Source organism: Rutidosis leptorrhynchoides, chromosome 1 (genome assembly GCF_046630445.1).
Source record: "Rutidosis leptorrhynchoides isolate AG116_Rl617_1_P2 chromosome 1, CSIRO_AGI_Rlap_v1, whole genome shotgun sequence".
In the NCBI taxonomy this organism is placed as follows: Eukaryota; Viridiplantae; Streptophyta; class Magnoliopsida; order Asterales; family Asteraceae; genus Rutidosis; species Rutidosis leptorrhynchoides.
In genome coordinates this window covers 513,143,434-513,151,866 of record NC_092333.1, presented here as the reverse complement: position 1 = coordinate 513,151,866, position 8,433 = coordinate 513,143,434, and the positions used below count along the sequence as shown (strand labels likewise).

Genomic DNA, 8,433 nt, shown 5'->3' with positions numbered 1-8,433 from the left:
GTAATAATCATATTCAAACTTTAATTCAATTTCTATAACTATAACAATCTTATTTCGAGTGGAAATCTTACTTGAAATTGTTTTCATGTCATGATTCTGCTTCAAGAACTTTCAAGCCATCCAAGGATCCTTTGAAGCTAGATCTATTTTTCTCATTTCCAGTAGATTTATCCAAGGAACTTGAGGTAGTAATGATGTTCATAATATCATTCGATTCATACATATAAAGCTATCTTATTCGAAGGTTTAAACTTGTAATCACTAGAACATAGTTTAGTTAATTCTAAACTTGTTCGCAAATAAAAGTTAATCCTTCTAACTTGACTTTTAAAATCAACTAAACACATGTTCTATATCTATATGATATGCTAACTTAATGATTTAAAACCTGGAAACACGAAAAACACCGTAAAACCGGATTTACGCCGTCGTAGTAACACCGCTGGCTGTTTTAGGTTAGTTAATTAAAAACTATGATAAACTTTGATTTAAAAGTTGTTATTCTGGGAAAATGATTTTTATTATGAACATGAAACTATATCCAAAAATTATGGTTAAACTCAAAGTGGAAGTATGTTTTCTAAAATGGTCATCTAGACATCGTTCTTTCGACTGAAATGACTACCTTTACAAAAATGACTTGTAACTTATTTTTCCGACTATAAACCTATACTTTTTCTGTTTAGATTCATAAAATAGAGTTCAATATGAAACCATAGCAATTTGATTCACTCAAAACAGATTTAAAATGAAGAAGTTATTGGTAAAACAAGATTGGATAATTTTTCTCATTTTAGCTACGTGAAAATTGGTAACAAATCTATTCCAACCATAACTTAATCAACTTGTATTGTATATTATGTAATCTTGAGATACCATAGACACGTGTACAATGTTTCGACCTATCATGTCGACACATCTATATATATTTTGGAACAACCATAGACACTCTATATGTGAATGTTGGAGTTAGCTATACAGGGTTGAGGTTGATTCCAAAATATATATAGTTTGAGTTATGATCAATACTGAGATACGTATACACAGGGTCATGGATTGATTCAAGATAATATTTATCGATTTATTTCTGTACATCTAACTGTGGATAACTAGTTGTAGGTTACTAACGAGGACAGCTGACTTAATAAACTTAAAACATCAAAATATATTAAAAGTGTTGTAAATATATTTTGAACATACTTTGATATATACTAGCTTAAGACCCGCAAGATTTGCGGGTTACGGCAATAAAAATTACTAAATAAAATACATTATTTATCAGCACATCAATTAAAACGACAAAAATTTTATATAACAAACAAATCAAAGCAAGGCCTTAGTTGAACAAATTGTAGATTTAAATTAATTATTATCGAAGAACCACTCGTTTGAAATAATCATTTAGTGTCAACATTGAAGCATCAAATTGTCTCTTTGTAAGTATATATCGCATATCCATTAAGCTCTTTTCACAGAGTTTATCATTCTACATAAGAAACACAACAAAATATTGTATTTGCTCTACAAGTATTTTCATTGTTGATGTTCTTCCAACCAATCGGAATATATTTTTGATAACAATAAATAATTTGTAAGCTATAATTGTAACGGAGAAAAATATACGATAATATGAATAAATTTTTAACTATATACGCAGTAAAATAAAAGAAGTAAATAATCTTAGATAAAGGGGACGGTACCTACATAAAAGCTTAAATTAGAAAAGATAAATTTTAAAAACAATGGGTACACTTAAAAGTGAGGAATTAGTGCACTTCTTAGACACTCGCATGAAATTCCTAAAAATAACTAAATTGGTGGTATCAACACCAAACCTACAATCTCACTAATATGCATTCGATGATCCATATTAATTTGTATAATCAACACTTATATTCAACATAATTGCATAATGACTAATGGAAGTGAAGCTGCCTTCTCTATCATGAAAATTATTGATATTCTTCTTTCGAGCAATCTTTAGAAGTGTATACCAATTCAAAAATGAATCTCAATACACAGTTTTGTGCAATCCCAACATGAAATTACTTCGAGTTTGGATTTGAATAGTCAAAATAACATTGTTTGTCTATATGCAAGTCCCTATGACAAATTAAAGTCAAACTAATCCAATTAAAACTTTTATATGTTTTTTTTTAGAACGGCAATATCGGCATCGAATCCTCTCATTTGCCACCCACACACTCGTTAGGAAGAAACTCCTCGCATCCATTGCGCAAAGCGTACCCAGAATGCTTTAGGTTAACTGCTTGGCCCGCACAAAGTGAAGGATACCAGAGGCACAACCTTTGGAGAAAACTCCCCCCCCAAACAGGATTTGAACCTACACCTATTTTTCCAAGGATACAGGCCCACAAACAACTGAAACTTTTTACCACTCAACCAATAGTTCGGTGGTTAGACCTTTTATATGTTACAACGTTAAACCATCACCCAATTAAAATATTCCAACAAAGAATCGCAGGTTTTGAATACAGAAAATGCTTGACTTTTCTGATGACTTGTGCCAATTTCAGATTATATCTCCATTGAAAGTTGAAACACAACCTTTCGATTAAACTGGTAATAATAAAACAAAAACGACAGTTTGATTTTCCACATTGAATTTTAAAAATCAAACCTCCAATATACCCACACACTTCAACCACACAGTAATCCATAGACCAATTAGCATGACCATTATCATTATCAAAATTAATCAAACAGACTGGTATTTCTGATTTCAAATAAACTGAAAATATCATAAATCACAAGGCAACAGCAACACGCTCTCAACAGATTTAACTATGTTCGTCATTTCCTGAAAACAAAAATATCATAAAAAGGTCACAAATTGAGCTTTAACTAAAAAACCAAACTAAAAAAAAAAAAAAAAAAAAAAAAAAAAAAAAAAAAAAAAAAAAAAAAAAAAAAAAAAAAACTTCATTGCACCTTTTACATATTATTGCATCAAATGTTGCTCCACTTAAAGTTTCATTGGAGTACCCTCACCATGAACATTGGAGAAATAGCATGTGATATATACATATCTGACGGATTAATCGGGTAAATGGATATCCATTGGATAATCATCGTTAGTGACGGGGCAACATAAAGTAAAAAAAAAGTTTTGAAGAAACAACTGAAAGTCATGCCCAAAGTATATATTTTACTTATGTGAGTCAATTAGTAGTGCCCAACAAAGTCACTTTTGTAATCAGAATGTATTACATGTGGACATGACCCAAATGGTTTCATCCCAACTCAAAATGGCGTCTTTTGACCCTCATCTATTTTGACCCGATACCCAATCCGCTAGATACACCCAGTAGGAAACACCTAATAAGAAATGAACGTCACATAAAAGAAAATACCTTTAAAAATAGTTGCCCGCGATTTTTCTTGAGCTATACAAAGTGCAACGATAGAACCACCTCGAAAACCTATGCGTCTGCTGCAAGATGCCCTTTTCTTCCAGTTTTTTCACCTTGTAACTTACATCTGCAAAAACGACATACATAAACTAAAAACTATGACAGCTTGTCAAATAACAATTGGATGAATATTACCATTAATCGGCCTGATTAGGTCGAAATTGGTAGAAAAAAAGATGACAAATATCAAATAATTGAGAGTGCAATAATTTTAAAAAAGATGGAATTTGGGTGAATGCTTATTATGTAACCATCTCTCAGTAAGAATTCCCCGTGATAAGGAAAATAAACTCACTTAACTTAGACTCTGTTACATATATGATGAATTGAGTCAAGTTATGTTTTATCTACGAAATGAAAAATGGGTTAAATGTTAATCACTAAGTGTTTGTACCCAAAAGCATAAGAACTACTGAATCGCTTAACTAAGTGTTAGAATTATAAACTACTTCACTGATAGTTTAACTAAGTGTTAAAGTTATAAATACTTCACCGATAGCTAAACTAAGTATTAGAACCCAAATCCAATAACGTTATAACTTATTTGTTTTCGATTAATGCCTAATCAACTTCCATAATACAAAGTTGAAGGTTATACCAGTGTCTTATTCAGTTGTACTCAACCAAGAATTTTATTGCCTTTAAACAATGTTTATCATGACATACCATAGGAACTGGTGTAAGTTTATCATCAGGAAAGGTATCCTTGAGCTGTGCCATCTTTAAACTTCTACGACTGTCACTTACGTTTCAACTTACAATTAATACATCGTCACCAAAAGTGTAACTCCTTAAATTATTATCACCAGCTGCAAATTTTCAAAGTAAAAAACAGCAACCACTATAAAAGATAGCTGAAAAAACATTCAATGGGAAAAACATTTACGTTACAACTTACAATTCAAGGATTTCCAAAGCTTCTTCTCACATGAGTAAACTCAAAGCTTTTTCAAAACTAATCTGTTTAAATATAAAAAAATATATAAAAAAAACATTTAATGTTCGTAGTTGATACCTGTTTAAGTATGACTATGATCGTGACTATTATTAATCCTACACTGGACACATACCTTTATGGTAATTTCAATGGGTTGCGCAAGGACACTTAGATAAGCTATCTACAATAACCTGCAAAGGTAAGATGTGAAAACAATAAGAGATAGTTTCATAAAAAATTTGGGTTCTCTTTGAGATATGATAGCATGATTAATTATAACAATAAGGTGTACTTTTGAATCTGGATTTATTGTATTCTTGAAACTGAACGATTGGTTTATCAACAACAAACATACAGCTAGCTAACATGTTTGTTGTCGGAAGTAGTTTGTATCATACATACTACCAACTAATGAAAAAGCTTGTGTGACTCATGTTTTCTGCACCAAAGTTATTATCAATATACTTGGTAAATTTATGAATGATTCACCTAAGTTTAGGTTACGTAAATAATGAGTCAAAAATAGAAAAGACATAAGTTTCATAAAATAAAAACGAAACAATTGATAACTCTTCTTTAATATCGCAAACAGGTATATAGAAGTTTTTGCACATCATCAAATGCATTTCTAAGTCTTCATAACAGTTTATTAAGTAAATTCATTATTTTGAAACCATATGCTTAGTACAATTTTACCACATACAGTAACAAAAGGGAATACATATTGACTTTTGAAATACTTGCTACTTCATAAAAATTTTTAAGGTTGTTAGATCGCCGCATTAGACTTCAATATAGAACTTGTGAAAACTTATGATTGGCCTTATAAGCCAAACTGTATTCTTTTTATGGAAAAGAGTATTTATATAAGAGAAGGGTTAAGAGGCTAACCTTTGATGGTAATAAGGTATTGTATGTCTAATTGTTTATGCAAAATAATAAGTATAATTGCACGAAATAAGCATATTAAGATGCTCAATAAGATCTAAAAAAGCAAGTAATACCATGGTTATAAAAGCAACCGCCTGGAACCTCTCCGAAGTAAAGAATTAAGGCGTAGACATATTACCGTAAACCAAAATTATTACAACAAAGAATATAAAGTAAAAGTTCTGTGACAGATGAAAGATCCGAGAGACAAATTTAGTCATACCAGTAAAGAGTACAACAGGCCAAGGCTTTATGCTTCACTTTCGACATAAAAAAACTCCTTCAATGCCTATGGAAAAAAGGTATGCAGGTTATGCAGCGATAGAGTTATGTAGAGGAAACAACTAATATTGACCACATTTCACCATTCCAGATACAATCATCCAGTTTTATATGTGATAAACATAAATACTATTTGATCAGTATGATATTTTTTCTAATTAAAACTACCTCACATTATAATAACATAAGACCATTTGAACTGTCCAACCCATTTAGCGTGTTCTGCTCACTTTATTGTTCATATTCTGCAGTTGATCCAAGTTTGACTCGTTATAACATCAACGTGTTAAAAATGCAACATCTAATCATTTACCTTCCGGAAAAAATAGATACAAGTCCATCATTTTCAGATGTAGTCATTCCATGGTTAGTGTTTACACTCAAATGAGTCAAATATAACCTCCTAAATCATTTGATACAAATAGATAATACGAAGTAAATAAAGTTCAAGTATTCACAAATATCTCAATAAATTTCATAAGCTTCAAAAGTGAAAACAATGTTTGGTCACTATTTTGTTCAATCAATCAACCCAACACATCCTGTTTTCACCTGTATCTTAAATCGAACACGGTAATGACCTTTCTTATCTCAACTTCCGCATACGATTAAGGTTGAACCCTAATTTTGTAGTTGACCATAGTATTAACTTTGTAATAGACCATAGTATATGAAGTTTTGTATGTAAAGTTCATTAGATTAAACCCTTGAATATCTTTTATAAATTCCTCGTCTAACTCTTAAGACTTTGTTGCCACTCGACCATTAATAGCGTAACCATCTCCTTTCTTGTGGTATTTCAAAAATAGAAAAATAAATAAATAAATATCAACGCAGGTCCATTAGCTGATGAATGTTAACAATGCAAATAATTACCTTTGAAGCAAACACTTGAATCATCAATCGATTATTCGACAGGATATAAAAAGATTGCTCCCATTACTTGTCAAGTTTTTTTTGTAACATTTTCCTTCTTCAAAAAGGTCAACACATTGAATAGTTATCTACTTCACAAAACATATAGTAACACCTTTAAAGAAATAAAATATGCATAGTTAAAGAGCAGTTGATCAATATTAAGCAATACATTGCGCTTAAATGCAAGCAAGCAAGGATCGAAAATTTAACTTAAATGCAAGCAAGGATCTAATCAAACGGAAAAATAAAAATTTAACCTAAATCAAAATCAATAATAAAAACTCCAGAAATTAAACATGTGGTGAATTGATCGAAAATATGTTACCTCCAAAAACCGTTCGATTAAATAGTAAAAAGAATCAAACCTTATTGTCACCAATTTGAAACATAATTCCCTCGTTCCATGATTTCGGACGTCTTGACCATCATCGAAACCTGAATTGATAAGATTGCTTCATCGTTAGATTCTGTTAATCAACCCCAGATCCGACTGGAGATTCGAATAACCCTTACAATGAGTTTCGAGAAGAATTTGATTGTGGAGTAACATCGATAAGAAGCATTTGATTTAGCGGTTTTTTTTGTAGAAGCGATCGTGTTTTAGGAGCGTATGAAGACGGGTATAACGATCGTGATGTGGAATTCACTGATTGTTGATCGATTGTTGGAAGGACGAATCAGACAGGTATAATGTGTCGTGATCTGGAATTCACTGATTGTTAATCGATTGTTGAATCTGTTTTAGGGTTTGAATGAATAACGTGATCAGTTTAGGTTTCGGTTAGGGACCAATTTAGGGTTCGAATGAACAACTGAATGAAAGGGATAAGAGTGACCCCTCAACTGCATTATTTCTCCCGTATAATGTAAGGGTAAGGGTATTTAGGGTATTTTAATTGTTAAGTGTGACTTATTGATCAATAACTAAAATGAATGGTTAGATTATAGGGGTAGTGAATGTCTTTTAATTGATCTAATGGTTAAGATTCAAGGAATTTTCTTAAGATATCTCAATTAAGCTTTTCTTATAATGTATAGTGTAGAAGTGTAGATGTAGATGTAGATGTAGATGTAGATGTATATATTGTTATAGGTTCGTGAATCAACCAGTGGCCAAGTCTTACTTCCCGACGAAATAAAAATCTGTGAAAGTGAGTTATAGTCCCACTTTTAAAATCTAATATTTTTAGGATGAGAATACATGCAGGTTTTATAAATGATTTACAAAATAGACACAAGTACGTGAAACTACATTCTATGGTTGAATTATCGAAATCGAATATGCCCCTTTTTATTAAGTCTGGTAATCTAAGAATTAGGGAACAGACACTCTAATTGACGCGAATCCTAAAGATAGATCTATTGGGCCTAACAAACCCAATCCAAAGTACTGGATGCTTTAGTACTTCGAAATTTATATCATATCCGAAGGGTGTCCCGGAATGATGGGGATATTCTTATATATGCATCTTGTTAATGTCGGTTACCAGGTGTTCACCATATGAATGATTTTTATCTCTATGTATGGGATGTGTATTGAAATATGAAATCTTGTGGTCTATTGTTACGATTTGATATATATAGGTTAAACCTATAACTCACCAACATTTTTGTTGACGTTTAAAGCATGTTTATTCTCAGGTGAATACTAAGAGCTTCCGCTGTTGCATACTAAAATAAGGACAAGATTTGGAGTCCATGTTTGTATGATATTGTGTAAAAACTGCATTCAAGAAACTGATTTCGATGTAACATATTTGTATTGTAAACCATTATGTAATGGTCGTGTGTAAACATGATATTTTAGATTATCATTATTTGATAATCTACGTAAAGCTTTTTAAACCTTTATTTATGAAATAAAGGTTATGGTTTGTTTAAAAATTGAATGCAGTCTTTGAAAAACGTCTCATATAGAGGTCAAAACCTCGC

At 31.3% G+C, this 8,433-nt stretch overlaps 1 long non-coding RNA gene across 6 annotated transcripts; it reads right to left on the bottom strand.

Annotated features, from left to right (window-relative positions):
- Positions 1–2,704: 2,704 nt before the first annotated feature.
- LOC139886640 (uncharacterized) lies at positions 2,705–7,313 on the bottom strand. 6 transcript variants are annotated; one of them, XR_011772528.1, is made up of 9 exons: positions 6,460–7,313; positions 5,752–5,828; positions 5,525–5,590; positions 4,505–4,562; positions 4,333–4,394; positions 4,101–4,243; positions 3,375–3,501; positions 2,953–3,050; positions 2,706–2,821 (listed from the first exon to the last, which is right to left on the bottom strand). It is a non-coding gene; the product is annotated as an uncharacterized lncRNA (long non-coding RNA). The 6 variants fall into 6 exon arrangements; XR_011772527.1 differs by lacking the exon at positions 2,953–3,050 and having other exon boundaries at positions 2,705–2,821; XR_011772529.1 differs by lacking the exon at positions 2,953–3,050 and having other exon boundaries at positions 2,705–2,821; positions 3,375–4,243; positions 6,460–6,936; positions 7,015–7,313.
- Between the last annotated feature and the right edge of the window lie 1,120 nt (positions 7,314–8,433).